Genomic DNA, 19,962 nt, shown 5'->3' on the forward strand with positions numbered 1-19,962 from the left:
ACTGAGGCACAAAACCAATACAACTCCACCTTTGTGATTCTTTCATGTAATGCTTTTTATACCTGCACCTGCTGTGGGGTCAAATTTTCTTCATCAATCTCTAGCTCCTTTTCATCACATATGATGAAGTTCGAATATCCTTTCCTTATAAGGAAATTGGTCACCTGAACTTCCATGCTTGGAAGTTATCTTTCTCTAGCTTCTTGCTCACAATTTGTGATAGACTGTGAGACATCTTTACCTGCAACCACTTAGCAAACAGTGCTTGTAAAAAACATTACATACTTGTGAAACAAATCTATAATCTTTAACACTGCGATGTTGTAAACCTATTATAATGCTAGTCTCACAGACACAAACATTTGCCAATAGCTGCAACACTTAGATTCTTTGCACAGATTTTCTTGCAAACTAAATTTCTATTGCAAATTTGCATTGAGCTAGAAATTGGCATATGTAGTCAAAATCCACACTTTCACAGAGTGTTTGTGCCGCGAAAAACTTATAGAGCCAAAACCCAGGCTCAAAAATGCACTCGAATCATACTGAAACATGTAAAAATCTAGATAAGATAGTTAACTGCACATAATATGGTCTTCTTCCTTCACCTAGGAGGATGCCTTAATCTGAGACAATAACTTTCCTGTCTGCCTATAGCCCTCACACAGCTATACCGAAGGAGTTGCTCCAAAATTAAAGAGGGAAAAAGATGAAAATATCTTTACTAGTATACCACTTCCTTGCTTGCCTTGTTCTTGCCTCTATCTTGTAGCCTCCTTATCTCTCACGCATAGACCAAAGCTCTGATACCACACTGAGACTATGGGGGAGAGGGAGAGCTTAAGTTCCTTACTGCAAGTAAACACATATACACAAGAGAGAGAGAAAGACTAAGAGAGATATAGATAGTTGAATTATCTTTTATCTTCTTATCTTCTCTATAACCATTAACATAAAGAGATAAGAGCACGTACTATAAGGGAAAGTACTCTCCTACTACAACATACACAATGGTCGATCCATAGAGTGAATCCCAACTATATAAGCTGGCATTATAACTATGCCATACTCTAGTAATCCAAATGTGGCTATCACACAGCCTGATATCATCCACTAGAGCAGTATATCGACCATAATCTCACCAAACATGCCAGTGGCATAACACTACAAGATATGGGGAGCATGGCCATGCAACATAGTTGCATGAAGAGGATAGAGAGTGGAGAGAGGGGACCCGAGAAGGTGCACAGGGTGTACACAATTTCACTACGTGGCTATGCAAATGGCTAATACATGATTATAGGCATGACTATGGTCATGTGTGTAGGCATGACTATGGTCATGTGTGTAGCCACATGTATAGTCATGAGTATAGGCCTGTATTGGGAAAAAATCTAGAAATTCCAAAGAGCATTCCTGAATGCTCAAAATATCCCAATATCACAAAAGAAGAAGCACAAAATGTGATTCCAATATCACAAAAGAAGAAGCACAAAATGTGATTCCAATATCACAAAAGAAGAAGCACAAAATGTGATCTAATATCACAAAAGAAAAATCACAAAATGTATTGTAATACAATCAAATATGGACTAAATCAAGACTAGCAAATCGAGAAATTGTTTAATGAATTAGGGTGAGCATGGCCCAATATCTCTCGCATCTTCTATCAAATGAATACATGCTAATTGGTCTATCTCAAGATTCTTATGTCCCATTGCAATTTCAACAAAAACATCTATCCCACTAGCAGTGGATTCATTATTTTCGGATTCAATTCCTTCCTCATTATCTTGAACAGGGACACCTTCATCTTGATTAATTGGTGGTATCTCGCATTCTTCATCTTGTACTTGACTCTCTGCATGTTCATTTTTCACTGCCACTTTGTCCATGAGCTCTTCAACATCCCTATCTTGAAAAATAATATTTGAATGAGGAGCGAATTGCATGACATACCACCATTTCTTGTCATTTATATCGTGAAACACAACCTTGTAAGAAGAAACACATTGAGTGTAAATTAAACATTCATAAAAAGGATGATATAATAAAAGCTTATGGTTAGAATTTACTTGTTCACAATGGTGAGGTAGCACAAATGTGTTCCTCTCTATTTGCCAAAACTTTGTGGAATCAATCGCCATAAATCCATTTGGATGCCTTTTTCATGGTTTCTTGAGCACCTCCACACACATCCTTGAACCACTTCATATCCAATATAAAAATTTGGAATGTTTTGAATCCACCCTTTAGGATGTTTTAATCATGCCACAATAATCAACCCCATTTCTCCATTTTCTTGCCGATAACCCCACAATCTTGGGTTCTCTTTGTATCTATACGTTGATTGTGGAAATGCCTTCCTTTGGACCACATGGCATTATATACCTTATACTACCACCAACACCAAATGAAATATATTTATGATATTAAATAACCATATTATGAGAATCCTCTACTTGAATAAAAAAAAGTGAAAGTTGAGACACACTTACATGAGGCTCGCATCCTCTTGCTTACTCCCACTCTTCTTCTGCCACCATCTCTCCATGTTCTTCAACCTTTTCAATTTCTTCATAAAGCCAATCAATAGTAAAATCTTTTAGAAGTGATGAAATCTCTAGAAGAAATGACAAGCCTCTCAAAAACATTCTAAATGCTCTTCTCTCCTCATTTTGGTTTTTTCTTACCTCTTCACACCTTGCCACCCATCTCTTCACAACTTCACTAGAATACAAAGTGTATTCCCCTTCTTCATCATTGATGTGTCCATTCTCCTTTCTTGCTCTTCATTTGCCTTGTGGTACATGGGACAACATGCGCTCATCTTCCTCATTACTCCATAATCATGGCATTTTGGGATGCACTCGAGAGAGATACTCTTAAATGTGGGCACATGCTTCTTGCACTAAGTAACCCTCTCCCATGCTTCCTTCTGGCCTAGCTCTTTGCCTAACAAAATCCTTCAAGGTCTTCATGAAACACTCAAGGAATAACATCCACCAAGCATGCACAACATCGCACATCGACACTTCATCTATCAGGTGTACCACAAGATGTAATTGACTCGTGAGGATAGTTCTTGAGAGGTTTTCCTCTATCATGCATAGTGCCTCCACTGCCATTACTCGGGCTACATCAATAGTGGATGGATGGATCTTGTTGAAACTTATGTACCTAAGATGGAGTTGAGTCCATTTAATTAGCATGACATGTCTTACAAACTAGAGCAACAATAAAATAAAGCCATGCTAGAATTTTAGTTTCTCATACCTCACCACTACCCCCATTTTGTAGATGGCCTCGTGCACTTTTTGATCTCCACACCTGCTTATGAATATGGGAAAAAAGAACAATGTAATACAAAACGTTGCAATCAATGTTATATAATTACAATGAAAGACCATATATAAGTAAATTGAACATACCTAAAACATATTGTGACAATCATGTGTTTTTAGACCATACAATTGAGTTTCTTTTTTCTTCTTTGTTTTTGTGAATGCCCCCTTTAACGAATGCATGACACCACTAGGGGTACAAAAAGAGGCAATTTGATCCTTCACTCTATTCCTCACATTCTTTGTCAAGATCCAAGGTGCTTTAGGTAAAATTACCTTCCCATTCTCTTGAACTATTGGCTAGGTGGTGGGAAGGCGTTTAATCAATCTCAAGTCCTCCCAAACCACTAAATAACATCTCTTGCCAATTATGTGGTCCCAAATATTTGATGCTACATTTTTTATGAAGATGATTGATTCTTAGCTTTGTCCAATATAGGAGATGAAAGAAGAATAAATACCTTGTCATTTTTCGAGTGGTGGCATATGGAATGATCCTCTCCACAATACTTCCCAATATCCTACTCTTAGAGGATGTGGGGGGAATCATTTTGTAGATGGAAAAAACTTCTTATGATCAAATGAAAACAATCGGTGGTGATGGTCTTCATATGCGACCTTCTTAAGATGCATAGGCCATGATGCGACAAGCGACGGTCCACAAATCAGACAAGCATTGTGATTGGATGTTTTCAGTCCTAATTATGCATAATTGTTATATGTACATTATGTGTGCTATGTTATATACACATTATGTGTGCATATACTAGGAGGCTAACCCACATTAGACTTGTGAGCATGGGAGCATGGGAACAAGCTCTAGTGGAGCATGGGTTAGGACTAACCTTAAGGTTTAAGGTTAGGGTCAGGCATCCAAGGGTCACACATGAGAAATGGAAAGTCAAGAGTCACTTGAGGGCCCTCCTATATAATAGGGGCATGGGGCACACTCAAGGGAGCTTGGGGGCTTGGAGGTTTGGGCTCCATGAGGCCAAGGCTATGTTATGCTCTCTTTGTAGAGGTTCATATCTACTCACCTACCATTTCACACTATAGCTATATGCTATTGGATTGTGTTATACCTCTTGATGGTATGGGACATCAAGGTAGAGGTATGATGTATTTCATTCATTATTCATGTGTGCATCCCTTGGGCTCGGGGGTGGTTGGGTGGTTGAGTTTATGCCTGATTTATGCATGTTTTATGCATAACAATTATCTAGAGAGATCTTAGGGTTTTAACAGTGGTATCAGAGCAATCTCTATTTAATTGTTGATTTTTTTTAGTAAATTTTAATATTTACTAATAAAATGTTATTTTTTGTTGATTTGTGTTGATGAAATGCACATGGATCATCGTTATGGTGATTGGAACGTGTGGTACTTCAATTCAATGGACGAATCGACGTTGCGGGGGAATACCGTGAGTTAATGCTATTTTTCTCTATTTTTTATGATTAAAATCGAGCATTAATGGAATTTTTTACAAAAATACCATATGGTTTATGGTGGACATTTTTGTAGGATGGATTCCCTGAATTTCTAGAATTTTTTAGAAATTTTTCCTAATTTTTTAGGAATTTTTTGAGCATTTTTATGATTAAAAATATATTTTTATACATTTTTTGCGGTTTTTTTCGCGAGAATGCGATCAAATTTCTGTCAATTTGCTACTGAAATTCAGTAGGGGACAGCGTGTTGATGCATAAATTGCTCTCCCGTGTGTGTGGGACTCTCTCCGCCTCTCAAATCTGATTTTTCTTTCTCTTTTCCAGGTGAAAAATCTCTTTAAAATGATTTTCAAGCATAAATCATAATTAATTATAATTATGATTAAAAGAAAGTTTGATTAAAAAAGCTTAATTGAAGATTAAGCTAATCTCTCTGTTTAAGAGAGAGAGAGAGAAGAGATTGGAGGAGAGTTTGATTTGGAGAGGAAAGGGAGGAGAGAGGGGAGAAGAGAGAGTCTCTCACTCTCTCATTCTCTCCATGCGCAGGCCACGGGAGGGGGGGGGCTGCGCAGCAGCCGCCGCCGGCGAAAAAACGCCCCCCCCCCTAAAAAATCAAAATCCTATAAGCTAAAAAAAAAGCTTATTTTTTTTTCATTTTTTTAAAAAAAAATGAGTTTTTTATTTAAAAAAAAGAGCTTTTTGATATTTTTCAAGGAAAAAGCTTGGAAAAAAAAGCCTGAAAAATTCAGAAAATTTGGAATTTGAGGTAAAAAAATCTCTGAAAAATTCCTGGAATTTTCTTATTGAAAAATTTTGGCTTTTCATCTTCCGGAAAACCTTTGGCTTTCCGTTTTCCCGAAACCTTTTGGCTTTCCGAATTCCGGAAAAACTTTTGACCTTTCACATTCCGATTTTTTTTTGTCTTTTCATTTTCCCAAAACTTTTGGCTTTCCGTATTCCGGGAAAACCGTTGGAATTCCGAAATTTTTTGACCGTTCGTATTCTAAATGCATTCGGGGTTGATTAAAAATTTCAAAAAATTCCTGAAAATTAGTGGAACATTAGACAAAGGTTATTTTAAATTTTGGAAAAATGTGGGGTTGGTGTTTGGCATGTGGTGTGTCCATTCGGGCACCCGTGACCATTCAAATTCCTTTAAAATTATATTTTTTGACCCAGAAAATTAGAAAAATCCATTAAAATTAAAAATTTTCATTGGATTTGAGAATTGTCGGGCGAAATTGGAAATTTCGTGAACGATGGGATTCTCAGGGAAAATTAGGAAATTTTTAGAAATTATTTTTAGAAATCCTAAAAATTGGTATTTTTTAAATATCAATGGTATTTTGGCAAATTTAATTGCTAAAAAATTTCTGGAAAAATATAGGTTTGGAATGCCATGAGATAGGTTTGGTGGAATTCAAAATTATTATATTTTGAGGCCCTATAAATTTGGAAAAATTAGAAAAAAATCATGATAATTCTTTTTCTCGAGAATTTAATATTTTCGAGGGTTATTTAATGTTGAAGTACGTTTCCTCGTGCTGACATTAGATAGATGTGGGTTATTCGCATATTATTAATACGATTATACCTTGTATTAATGGATATTTATGTTTGGATTAATTCTAAACGATGTATTCATGATTTTTTACCATTGTTTAGCCATTCTTTTTGGACATGTTCCTTAATTTCTTTTGATGGCTATAATTTTCGTTCAAAGTGTGTTTCACCTTTGACACTTTTCCATGATAATTTATTTTGCACTTATTAAAGTGTGGTTTGTGCTTAATTTCTTAAGCCTCTATCATGGGTTAGTTGATCGGTTTGTTTTGGTGGATTATTTTTGGATCTTTTCCAAGTTTTAAATGGACTCATCAGGTTCTGCCTAGATCACTTGTGTTTAGGGGTTTTTTATTGAGTGTTACACACATGTGTTTCACTTACTTACTTTGGAATTTTATTTGAACAACACAACGTTCATATACTCCGGATTGATGAGTTGGCCACCAATTTTAATGCTTCTTTTGGCATGATTTATGTCCATTAGATGGTATGCATTGATTTTTATGATCAACTATGTTATTTATGGATTGAAGGAGCTTCTATGCTTTTATCCATGGTGTTATAAGGATCTTTTGATCTTTTGAATATTTACATGTGCTTTGAAGGTAGCATTTGCCTTCGTTTTTTGCACGTAATTTTGGAGTATATTTTTTGTACTCTTGTACATATTCCAACTCGGATACCTAGTTGCTTATATATCTAGGTGAGTTATTTTTCTACCCTAACTTTATGGTGTTTTGGGTAGTTATCATTAGAAAGGCGCCAATAATTCAATTTCTTTTCTAATGATGTACTCAGAAGGATTTATTCCTTGATGTAGTCTCAAGTATATAGAGACAGGTTTAGTATGTGAAAGTCTGGATAAGGCCATCTTATTCCTTTTATACAGGATTTTATTCATATTTTCCTAGACGGCATACTAGGGAGTTTCAAATTGTTAAGGTATGTATGGGTGGTATCATGGTGGTATGGGACGCTAGTGATCCCTCACATATATTATCTTATGGGATAATTTGGGCTCAAGATTGTTGCTTTGCTTACATCACTTAGCATGTTGACCTCAACATTCAAAGACAATCTTATTTTCTAAATTCACTAGAAGTTATATTGTGGGCATTCTCTAGATAAATTTCTTTTATCTATAGCCTGCATGTTTTGATGAGGGTAATCTCATCGGCATTTTCACTTGTTGAAATCTCTTTCTTTAGAGTTCAAACAAGTTTATCTTGTTGTGTTCGGATAAGGAAATTTGGATTCTTCCTTTGTTGGCATTTCTTTCTCTAGTTCCGTACTTTAGGTGATTTACACAATCAACCTGATAGGTTTACGGATGGACATATGTGACTCATCGAGACGTTGATGACTCTATGTTGATATGGGTAACTCGAGACGTCGATTATTCCATATGCAGATGTGGGTATGTCGGGGCGCCGATGAATCCCTGGTTTCTGCTGTTATAATGCCATGCTTTCCTACTTTATTCCGAAAGATTTACAACGAAAAAGTTACTTTGAATGTGAATTGCTCTGATCATCCGCAATAGTCTGATGGGCAAACAGAGTGTATGAATCAGATTATAGTGTATATGCTTTGTGCATATGTCTCTAGAAAATCATCATATTGGGAAATATCTTCCAATGATGGAATTTGCCTATAACAGTTCTAAATTTACGGCTATTATTTTAGTCCGTGCATACTTATGTATGGGTATCAACTCAGGGCACCTATTGATGTCAGTCTTAAGGACATCGAGCTTGATGCATCGAGGGATTTCTTGCGAGATATGCAGGAAATTCTGACCGAAGCTCGGGATTCTATCAGGAGTGCTCATGATAGGGCACGGTTTTATGCTGATAGAGAACGCTCATCTCGGTCTTTTGAACCAGGAGCATTGGTTTATTTTAATGTTCCTAAAGATTTTCAGACTTTGTCAATGGGAAAATGCTCGAATTTATCTCCTAGATATTGTGGTCCATTTCGAGTTATATATCGGATTGGCACGGTTGCGTATGAACTAAAACTATCTCCAATTGTTAGAGTTCATCCAGTCTTTCATATTGATAGATTGAAAGGGAAACTGGGAGGTGAGGATGACATAGTTACTCCTCAAGAACTCGTTGAAGTCGATGAATTATCCTATGTTCCACATGAACTTGATAAGGTACATGAATTCAGGGAAAGGAAACTTTGTAGTTGACTTATCCTTGAGGTTAAAATTAGGTGGAAAGATAGGGAAATTGAAGATTCGACTTGGGAGTCGGTTGAGATTGTTCAGCGCAGTTCTCCTTCTTTTCATTGCAAGAGTGCAATGTTTTGAGAGAGGGGAAGTATGTTATATGTACATTATGTGTGCTATGTTATATACACATTATGTGTGCATATACTAGGAGGCTAACCCACATTAGACTTGTGAGCATGGGAGCATGGGAACAAGCTCTAGTGGAGCATGGGTTAGGACTAACCTTAAGGTTTAAGGTTAGGGTCAGGCATCCAAGGGTCACACATGAGAAATGGAAAGTCAAGAGTCACTTGAGGGCCCTCCTATATAATAGGGGCATGGGGCACACTCAAGGGATCTTGGGGGCTTGGAGGTTTGGGCTCCATGAGGCCAAGGCTATGTTATGCTCTCTTTGTAGAGGTTCATATCTACTCACCTACCATTTCACACTATAGCTATATGCTATTGGATTGTGTTATACCTCTTGATGGTATGGGACATCAAGGTAGAGGTATGATGTATTTCATTCATTATTCATGTGTGCATCCCTTGGGCTCGGGGGTAGTTGGGTGGTTGAGTTTATGCCTGATTTATGCATGTTTTATGCATAACAATTATCTAGAGAGATCTTAGGGTTTTAACAATAATGCACAAATAAAATATATTTAGAGCCAGCTCAAATTCTATAATTAAAATCACAGGAAGGCAATTGAGAATAGAAAACATATTGGAGAACTCTCCATATTCAAGAAAATCATGCATTGTCCACATTAAAATTGCCTTCACCTCCATGCTGCATTGTGTAAGCACTCGAAACAGATTATGCACTTAGATGCTACGTCATAGTGTCTCAAGCTCCTTGATTAAAGGTTTAAGATACACATCCATGTTCTTAATCTTGTGCTTGTCGGGTACAAGGAGAGATAGCATCACATGACCCTTTTTTATTGACTTCCAAGGAGGGAGATTGTAGTTCACTACTACCACTGGTCATGTGGTCCCCATGATGTCGATTTGAGACCAAATGGATTTAATCCATCCATATTAATCCAATTTGTAAGTGATGTGGCTTGTCCTTAAATTTCAATAACTTCCTCATTCTACAACGTGTCTCCTCCTCCTTGTCCTAAAAAACATGGACTACCTTATGAATAACTAAATCATGTCCATAAGAACTTTCGATATTGAATATATACACTCATTGAACTCTCCAAATGCAGTGCATCTTTGAATTGGCCATAATTGTTCACCTAAATGAGACTTCTCCTTGCATGAGAGAGGAAGAAGAGAATAAAAGAGAGAAGATGCAAGGGTCAGTTAGGGAACATGCACTTATCCAACCCTAAGAGGGTAACTCCTCGATGTGAAGCCGCTAGGGGCTCACTCCACCATCATTTGTGTCACCCAAGTGGAGCTTTCCTTGAGCTAGGTAGGAAGCAATGAGAGAAGGAGCTATGGAGAGCTCTACTCCTATCTCAATGCCATCATGTATGTAATAGGGAGAGGAAGAGAGAGAAGAAGAAGAAGAAGAAAGGGGAAGCAAGGAAGCATCATTTACAAGCAATCACAATCAAGCAAGCAAGCATGCATCAACACACAAGCTTACCACCATAGCCCCACAAAAGAGCAAGAGGCAAGAAGAAGAAGACTTAATTGTGATAATGAGATTGTATCCTTTTCATATTTCATAAGTTACTTATATACATGAGCTCTCTTTTTACAATGGTCGGCTGCTCATTAACAACTAGGGATGCAAAACTGGTTCTCTAGCTCTATGTACACCAAGGCTTTGTTGCTCATGGGTGGCTGGTGTTATGCACGTCGTAAGCTTAGGCATCCCATATCTTTTTACATGAAGCGCTTAGCAGGGTTTTCATAAAAATAAGTTACATGAAGTGTACTGATACTTTGAGTAATGTTAACCATTATGGTTAACATAGCCCCTCCCTAATTTAGGTATGTCTTCCGAACTGGCAAGAAAGCTCAATGGCGGTAGTAGAGCGAGTAGGTGCAGACAAAACATACCACGATTTCGGGAAGCAAGGGGGATCGATGGAAAGCTTCATAGCTTTTCTAGAAGGTGGTCTCCATCATATCTTCACCATCATATCTTCAAAGGTTTAAAGGCACTAGGAGAGAATCCACTGTATGCATTCATAGTAACCCTTGAGTGTGGGGCCTTTGTTAATGTCGAAGGTGAGGCCTTGGGATCCTTCATGATAGTGGTGCTGCCAAGTGAGGAATTCCACCAAGAGTGTGATGATGAGGTTGAGATAGCGGACCGTGGAGATGATGGTGAGATCGGGAACTTATGTGAAGGCATGCATTTGGGCAAGCATGCTTTCTTCAATGCATGGGCTTCGGGATGTAGGGGGGTTGAACAAAGGAAAGTTGAATTAGAGATTTGGGTTCCGCTATTGTTTGATGCAGAAGAGGTCCCAAACCCATCAACAACGGAGGATGGGGAGATAGGTAGGGTTGATCCAAAGATGGCATGGGGCTTTGTAGTATTTCGCCCATATATGAGGCTTAAGGAGAAAGGGATGCCTCCAAATTGGCTACCCACCCATGAGATCAAACGTGAGGGCCCAAGCATGGAGTTGGACTGGATGTAGCCACCGCGTTGTCGGTGCGGGTGCTATCATTTCTAGGCATCCTGCTTGTTGGCGTCGATATGTAGAGCCAAAGGACACGAACATCCATGCAGTCAGTGATCTTTGTTAATGGTGCTTGGAGCTAGCAGGTTAACAAGATGCAGATAGCTTGCTTAATGGAAGAATCCACCTCCTCTCACTTCTGGGGGGCTGGGAAGGAATCTCACCTTCTGTCAAGGGCTAGCAGAAGGTAATTCAAAGGGTTAGGGTTCTTGAGGTGGAGTTTTTAATGTAGAGGGGGTGGTGCCGAGCGAGGCATCTAGGAGTGGAGTTGGGCGCGCCAATGAAGAAGGATGGTCCTTAGGGAGTAATGGTAGGCCCAATCCTAGATGGAGGGAGGAAGGTGGTGTTGGTGAAGGGGGTGGTGAGGGAACATGAGGAGGAGTGGTATGTGGTGAGGGAAAGAGGGAAAGGTTGGTGGAGGGGAAAGAGGTTGAAGGGGGGAAGCTGATGCCTGCTGAGAGAATTTTGGCATGGAGGGTGGTGGGGGGTTCAAGAGTACATTCATGGGCACCAGCTGGGCAGGTTGGGTGGCTATTGAGATGTGGAACCTGGGGGGGTGGGAGCGGGGGTGGTGCCGAGCGAGGCATCTAGGAGTGGAGTTGGGTGCGCCAATGAAGAAGGATGGTCCTTAGGAAGAAATGGCAGGCCCAATCCTAGATGGAGGGAGAAAGGTGGTGTTGGTGAAGGGGGTGGTGAGGGAACATGAGGAGGAGTGGTATGTGGTGAGGGAAAGAGGGAAAGGTTGGCGGCGGTGAAAGAGGTTGAAGGGGGGAAGCTAATGCCTGAGAGAATTTTGGCATGGAGGGTGGGGGGTTCAAGAGTATATTCATGGGCACCAACTGGTGGGTGGCTATTGAGATGTGGAACCTGTGGGGGGGGCATGGGAGTGGGGGCCATGAGGAGGTTGTTGAGACCAAGGTTGGGGGGTAGGGGGGCATCTCTACATGTGGGGGGGATCATTGCCTTCATCATCATCATCTCACTATCATTGGTAGGATCTCCCATAGGGGCAGTGAGGCTAGGAGTTTGGAGAAGAATAAGGCTTTGGCTTGGCCTGCCTTTTCGAGAGTGAAGTCCTATGGAAAGGCGATGTGTGAGTCATCGAAATGGACGATGGTGGTGGCAAGTCCAAATGGTGGTAAATTTGGGTGTAGAGCACAAGGAGGCCGTATGGGGAGTAGGGTTCAAGGTCATGGATGGAGGTAAAGAGAATGTGGGGGGGGAGAGAGAGAGAGAGAGCTTGAGTTCTTTGTAAGAAACCACACACACACACACACACACACACACACACACACACACAAAAGAGTGCACGACACAAGAGAGATGTATGGCTGAATTTTCTTCTATCTTCTTCTCTTCTCTACAACTTATAAAGTGGTTGGTCTATAGTATGAACCTGACTCTATGAGTTGGCGCTATAACTATGCCATAAATTTACTACTCCAAAGTGGTTGTCACACAGCTTGTCATACATTGTTGCATATCAACCATAATTGCACCAACCATGTGAGTGACATAAGTGCGGAAGCTATCACCAAGGCGGTTCATCAATGTCTGCCCGCCATAGCACTAGTTGAGCTTGATATCTCAACACTCCCTCTCGAGCTTAACTCCACACACTACACTCCAAGTAATCTCCTAAACCTATGGAGCTTCTCTGTGCCCAATGCCTTCATGAAGATATCAACCACCTGATCCTCTGTTGACATATATTAGATCTACATCACCTGCTAAGAACCTTCTCCCTCATAAAGTGATAGTGCACCTCAATGTGCTTTGTTCTAGAATGGTATATTGGGTTACTAGCCAACTGTATGCTACTCATGTTGTCACAATAAATGACAACTGGAAAAACCAAGCTACCTCACAAGGAGCCATAGCAGCACCCTTGTATTCTGCCTCTGTACTCGACAAGGCAAATGTTGGCTACTTCTTACTACTCCAACTCAAAGCAACACTCCCAAATGAGAACATAAAACCACTGCTAGATCTCCTGTATACAAAACTACCAGCCCAATCAGCATCTGTATACCCATGTAGCTGTATCTCTATACTAGCCTCATAGAAAAGTACATAATTAACTCTATACTATCTCTATACTAGCCTCATAGAAAAGTACATAATTAACTCTAGACTTTATGTACCTGAGAATCCATCTAGCCACATCCAAGTGTGGCTTCCTAGGTGCCTGCATAAACTAACTCACAAGTCCAAAATCATAACTCAAGTTTGGCCTAGTAATGGTCATGTAGATCAAGCTCCCTACTATGCGCCTGTATGTAGTGGGGTCCTTCAAAATCTCACCTATATCTGGGGAAAGCTTTGTGTTCTACTCTAATGACACTAAAATAGGCTTACAATGTGTCATACCATACTTGGACAACATGTCCAAGTCATATTGCCTTTGCAATAACAAAATTCCATGAGGTGATCTCACCACCTCTATGCCTAAAAAATATCGTAGCTCACCCAAATCATTCATCTCAAAATTTTGCTTCAAAATCCTCCTGATATCATGTATGCCAACATCACTATCAGGAGCGATAATCAAGTCATCCACATAGGTGACTAATAGCATAATCCCTCTATGTGTCTTTTTCACATAAAGTGAAAAATCTACATTGGATATCTCAAATCCAATGGGAATAAGATACTCCCCAATCTTGTTTGACCATGCACCTTCACACCTAGTGCATACTAGCTACTCATCTCATCAAAGACATCCCCTACTTACTCGTATCTCATGAGTGGTAGGATTATAACATCTAGATAACCTTTCTTCTCCATAGCATAACCAATAAAGATGCATTTCTTTGACTTTGGATCCAGCTTTTTTCTCACTTCATCAGGAACATGCACATATACAATACACCCAAACACTATGAGACATATCCGGTTTTATGCCTATAAACTTTTGTTCAGGTGTCATACTAATGAATAGATGCAATGGGTGTCCTGTTCATAATGTACACAACAGTTGTTACTTCTCTTGACGAAAAATAATGTGGCATCTTCTTTTCAGCCCCATCAAGGCACGTGCCACTTCTGCAATGTGCCTGTTTTCGTTTCTACAATACCATTCTATTCTGGAGTGTATCTGCATATGTAACTGTCTCTTGATTCCCCGCTTCCTCAAGAAATCATTGAACTCATTCGAGAAGTATTCTCACCCATCATCTGATCTCGGGCATTTTATTTGCATTCATTTTTCCTTCTTGACCAAGGTTTTAAATCTCTAAAAGTTAGCAAACACCTCACTTTTCTCCTTCATGAGGTAGACCCACACTTTCCTAGTGTGATCATCAATGAATGTAACATAATACCTGCAAAAACCAGCAATTGTTGCAGTCTTGGTCGGTCCCTATACATCTGAATGTATGACATCTAATGGCCTTGCACTGACATGCTTTTCATGTGAAAAAGTTGGTTTGGACCCTTCTTACCAAGCTGGCATGCTTCACATACTTTGTTCATACCATCAACCTTAAACTTTGGAACCTGCAACAATATTTTGGGACTACATAGACTTCAGTCGTTATACATTCACATAACCAATGCGCTTGTGCCATATGTCAATATCTGTAAAATGACACCTGTTCCATGCACAAACATGGATGCCTTTACCTCAGGCATGTTCACATCCAAAGTAAACATCCTGCCATTTCTCTTACCCAAGTGACACTGATTTTTGAAGTCTTCCATAAAACATCCTTGGGGATTAAACCTCACTTGTAGACCTTGCTCAACCATCTGTCCAACAGAAACGAGGTTCTTTGTAATATTTAGAACATGAAGTACATCTACCAAGTACTTCATTTTTTCATCCTACATAGACAATGGCACTTTACCAACATGTGTAATGGGATGCACAGTATTATCACACCCGTTTCTACATAAACTGATTTTTTCATTTTATACGTCTCTAAACCACTTAGCATGACTAGTCATGTGGTTAGAGGTGCCATAATCCACAAACCATGTATCTTGAAATTCTGACACATCTCCTGTTATGGAACTGAGCATGTGCTGCATCTCAAACAGCTGCTCACTTCTGTCATTGCCTCACTAGATGATGCATAGTTGCCTTCCTATTTACTAGATGATGCATAGTTGCCTTCTACTGCAACTTTCCACTTTTAATATCATTGTACTTTTTATAGCAGTCCTTTGTCATTGCCTCCCTATTTACTAGATGATGCATAGTTGCCTTCAACTGCAACTTTCCACTTTTAATATCATTGTACTTTTTATAGCAGTCCTTTGACATATGCCCTAGTTTGGCACAATAATAGCACTCTATGCTATTTGCATTATGATTTCTTTGCCAGCTACCTCGGCCTATTTGGCTCCCTCTTCCTCTAGACTGGCCTCTTCCACCTGTGTATGATTGTTGTTGTGAATCATTGGACTATTGTTGTCCAGGATTCTGATTTCCTTGTTAGCCACCACCTTGGCCTCAACCACGACCTCTACCATTGCCTCTACTTGAATTGGAGTAGAAGACATGTTCTGATATGTTCTTGCTTTGTGAAGAAGAGTCCTCACACCTAAAGGCTTTTCTTCTATGATCAGCATATAGACACCAAGTCCCGAAAGTTGGGAGTATTCTCCCAACTTTTCTTCTATGATCAGCATATAGACACCAAGTCCCGAAAGTTGGGAATATTCTCCCAGACTGCAATGGAGGTCTTGAATGGATTCTTTGCCAAGACCATTCAAATAGACTGCAATGGAGGTCTTGAATGGATTCTTTGCCAAGCCCATTCAAATAGACAGTACTTACCAAGTCATCATCTTCCACTGATACATTGATAGACCCAAGGGATTCAATAATGCCCTTGATCTTTAAAGCATACTCATTGATTGACATGCTTTTCTTTTCCACAATATGGAGCTCTTGCTTTAGCTGTAATTTCCTTGCCTTTATGTTGGTCTGGAACATCTGCACCAAATTCTGCCACGCAACTACTAGAGTGTTGGCATCTTGTATGTGTCCTATCATCGTGTCTGTGACACTAATGGAAAGCCAATACATGACTTTCCTTGCACCCTGGTTCCAATCCTTGGATGGCTTCATTCTCTTCAGACAACTTTGGAGGCTCCTCATTGTCTCCTTTGACATAGTCCCAAAATCCTTTACCCACATAAGGAAATTGGTCATTCTAAACTTCCAGGCATGGAAGTTGTTCTTTTCCATCTTCTCTTTGACAAAATGATTGATTAATCTGTCTCACCAGACATGATTGATTAATCTGTCTCACCAAACATGCTTTCCTGTAACAATCAAAAACTGCATAGACAGTTTCTGTATGCATAGACAGTTTCTGTATGCAACCTATAATCTTTTGTGACTATATGGCCAGTGGTACTTTAGCACAACCTGTAGGTCACCAGATTTGACCAAAGTACATGTACATACACCTAACGTCAACAATACATGTGCAAACAATGTTTGCACTCCCAAAATGCACTCCTGCACTGCAATAACTTGATTTTGACCAGAGATAGTTCTCAACCAAAACTTCCCTAAACTATTAAAAAAACCTTGCAGTGACAAAACAGATACCAAGACTCACCCGAAACACGATTTTGTGGCTGAAAAACTTTATTCAAAATTATTACATACCACACAGGCACCTCCAAGCCTATGAAGATAACTCCTCAATCAGAGATGTGTAGATCCTAGAGATACTGAGGGGGTGTTGTACCTAAACCAAGAAGGGAAAGAGATGGTATTTCTCTTACTCGTGTACGGCTTCCTTGCTTGCTTGTTCTTGCCTCTTGCTTGCCTCCTTCGCTCTCTCACACGAACCGGAGCTCTAATACCATAAAGAGAATGTGGGGGGGAGAGAGAGATCTTGAGTTCTTTGTAAGCAACCACACACACACACACACACACACACACACACAAAAGAGTGAAAGACACAAGAGAGATGGATGGCTGAATTTTTTTCTATCTTCTTCTATTCTCTACAACATACAAATTGGTCGGTCTATGGTGTGAACCGAATTATATGAGCTGGCGCTATAACTATGCCATAACTCTAGTACTCCAAAGTGACTGTTATTATATAGCATGTCATCCATTGGTAGCATATCAACCATAATCGTACCAATCGCGCCATTGACATAAGTGCAAAAGCTATCACCCAGGCGGGTCATCGATGTCCACCGTTTTGTAGCACTAGAAGTTGAGGTCGATATCTCAATAGGAGGGCCTTATAGTCTATGTAGACAATTGTGTAGCCTTGCCGGTTTAGGTAGGCAAGGGTGGTAAAAGATTTAGAAGAGGTGTAGGAGTACGAACAGAGGCCAGTGGTGGGTATGGTGAGTTCAATGGAGACGTTGATGTCAATGGCTTGCTTGTACTCTAGGATGTTGGCCCGATTGCAAAGGTTTGCACATTGAGAGGATAAATGGGGAGGGTGCAGAGGATGGTGGGGTTGTTGCTTTCTTGAAGGAAATTTTGTTTTGGAAGAAGAGGGAAGTTAATGGAGAGGGAGGAATTTTGGTGATGAGGTAGGAGAGGGTAGAGGTGGTGAGAGGGTCCTCGAGAAAGATGTTGTACTAGAGGAGATTGAGCTGGAGGGCGAGAAGTTGAGCTTCAAGATCTGGGTGGGGTTTTGGGGTGGGAAGGAGAGGCTAGGTAGCTTGGTGGTGATGTGGATGTCTACCTCGGAGTTGTGTATTGTGCTTGACTCGCACGTTCCTCATTTGTGCATTCTTTTGCTTTGATGTCGATGAGAAGATTTGTTTGTGGCCATCATGGGCAGTTTTGGTGCATGTCATGGGCTTCTCGCCATAGGTGAGGGAGCAGGTATCATGGGCCACCTTGGCATCCACTTGAGCTTCTTATTGGGCAAGGGAGCAGGCGTCATGGGCCGCGTAGCGGGAGCTTTCCATTGGGCAAGGGAACATGCATTGTGGGCTGCCGTGGCATCCTCTTAAGATTCCCACTAGGCAAGGGAGAAGGCATCGTGGGCCGCCTTGGCGTCCTCTTGAGCCATGTGGAGCTGGGCTTATAGATGAGTCACGGTGGTGTATGGAGCTTCTATGAGGCTTCACTCTCGATCCTTCAGTGAGGCTTGCAGTTGGATATTGGCCAGGAGGGCAGCTTGGAGGTCCTGCTAGCTCTGGATCAAATCAAATGGGAGTTACTCCAAAGTGTTTTTAAACACTAAGAGTATTATTAAACACTAATGGTGAATCTAATCACCAAAATAAGTGTCATTAGATGTGAAAAATGTGCTCTTAAGTACTAATTATGTTTGTTAAACACTAATGGTGATCTTAATCACCCAACAAAATGTTCTTTAACACTAATGAAGCTAATCCCCATCAAAATTAGTAATTGGGCACAAACCCTAAGTGTTAAACCATAAAAATTACTACTTTAATCTCCTATTTATGCAACATTCTTGACTTGATTAGGGTTGTTGCACTCTTATAAGCCTTTCTCTTTCTAATTAAGTCTAAATATCATAAATTTTTGGTTTTTTCTTCTCCATAAATCAGCCCATTACTTTCTAATAACCTCCTTCAATACCCAATGTGAAAGGACAACACTTAAATCAAGAAGTTCTCGGGAGAGGGCTTCCACACTTGGCAAGTCCTTGTCAAGTACAAGATGATGTCCAAAGGCTTTTGGCCATTCATCTCCGGCACTAAGGTTATTGATCGAACAAAGGCTGAAGATATTGAAGATGATGAGAGGGCACAAGCCATCATCATGCTTCATCTTGATAAGGATCTCATTCACCATGTGGACCAGCTTCCGAGTGCAAAGGAGAAATGGGATGAGCTTGATAAGCTCTATGGAGCTCGTGGTAAGAATTCCAAGATCTCACTTAAAATTGAATTTTTCAGCTTGGAACTCAAAGAGAGAGAAGGCATTGGAGCCTTCATCTCTCACTTGAAGGGCCTTATGGCTCAACTTGCATCAGTGAATGCAAGAATGGATGAAGATGATGCAGTGGTTGTTTTGCTAAAAGCAGTCAAGAAGGTGTACCCCACCTTGGTCACCCTGATGAAGAACATACCTAATCCCACCCCCGAAGGCGTCATTCAATCTTGTCTTGATGAAGAAAAGAGGCCAAAGAGAGGAGCTGAATCTTCAAATGCAACCACTTCATCGACTATCGAACAAGCTTTGTCACATCAAGTGGTCAAAGTAAGATGTGCCCATTGCAAAAAGGTGGGTCACTTGGCAAATAATTGTTGGATCAAATATCCCAACAAAATGAAATGTAACAAGTGTAAACAAATGGGACATATCACTTCTAAATGTCCTAATAAAGAGTCAAAGGCAAACTTTATATCAGCCTCTACCTCTGCTGAGAAATTGTTTTAAATCTCAATGTAATCACACCTATATTCCAAACCTTGTACGCCTAATGTTATAAAGGCATCATATGTCCAATACCACATATTCCATTCTTTCATAGTTGGTATTGAGGGGGGGTATTAAGAGACTAAGGTTAAGTAGAAGGGGAAGAGAAGGATGTGACTATGAATGGACTTAAGGTCCACTACCTCATCTATTTAAAGGTGGAGCTAGGAGGCATTTTGTATTAAGCAAGGCCTAGTTGTATTCATAAAACAACTTAATAAGCAAGATAGTTTTCTTGTATTTTGTGAGTCTGTCACCTCCACACACTTGATCTAGCATGAGCACCACGTTTTCTCAACAATCTTTATAAAGGAATCCCACCAATTCAGTGGTCGGG

This window comes from Cibotium barometz, chromosome 38 (assembly GCF_041138505.1).
Source record: "Cibotium barometz isolate CiBa-2024 chromosome 38, ASM4113850v1, whole genome shotgun sequence".
Lineage (NCBI taxonomy): Eukaryota > Viridiplantae > Streptophyta > Polypodiopsida > Cyatheales > Cibotiaceae > Cibotium > Cibotium barometz.